The sequence below is a fragment of the Pygoscelis adeliae genome, unplaced genomic scaffold (genome assembly GCF_000699105.1).
Source record: "Pygoscelis adeliae isolate BGI_AS28 unplaced genomic scaffold, ASM69910v1 Scaffold242, whole genome shotgun sequence".
In the NCBI taxonomy this organism is placed as follows: Eukaryota; Metazoa; Chordata; class Aves; order Sphenisciformes; family Spheniscidae; genus Pygoscelis; species Pygoscelis adeliae.
Genome location: NW_008824369.1, coordinates 1,971,658 through 1,972,338, shown reverse-complemented (window position 1 = coordinate 1,972,338; position 681 = coordinate 1,971,658). Strand labels below are relative to the sequence as shown.

Sequence of the window (681 nt, the reverse complement as noted above, 5' to 3'; positions counted from 1 at the left end):
GTTTTAATTATGCAAGACGCTTTCTCTTTACAGTAGCTGGGCAGGTTAATTTTGAAATTCTCAACTTCTGTTGCTTAGAAGTACCAAAATTCACTGTTACATTTGAAATACCTTCTTCACATTTACATTTAGGCTATTGCATGAGACAGGCAAATAAAACACGTACATAAAGGAACTACTAAATGAATTCCAGACATGATCATGCTTGGCAAGGATGCATATAGATTTTCTTAACCACTTGTAGCATATGTATTTCAAAGCAAAGGAAAATTTGCTTCTATAATTCCTGAAGACTCCTACCAGAGATACAAAACTTCTCTAAGGAAGAGATTAAAAGCATGCTGAAAGCAGCATCTATAGTCTTAGTGATTTCAGTGGACAGTGAATCAAGAATGGGGAGCAAGACACCATTAGAAACCCTACTGAGAAATAACATATGTCGTCAGCATGGCCAGTTCTAGCAGGGAAAGATGTAGTGCAGCGCTATGAGTGACATCATTTGACTCCAAGTGGTTCAGTAGAACTACAAATTGTAGTCATATTTTTAATATTTTTAAGCGGAACTCAACTGCACAAGTTAACCGAAACATGTCTAGGGCCCTTAGAATTTTACAGACTAATCACTTGCCAGACAAAGATGTTATTATGGAAGTACCAGATGTGGAGAAAATAAGTGAGATT

General features: G+C 36.6%; 1 protein-coding gene across 1 annotated transcript in view; it reads right to left on the bottom strand.

The window, feature by feature from the left end:
- The window catches only part of HEATR2 (HEAT repeat containing 2), a 31,734-nt gene that overhangs the window by 13,833 nt on the left and 17,220 nt on the right, over positions 1-681 (bottom strand). The window lies entirely within an intron of this gene.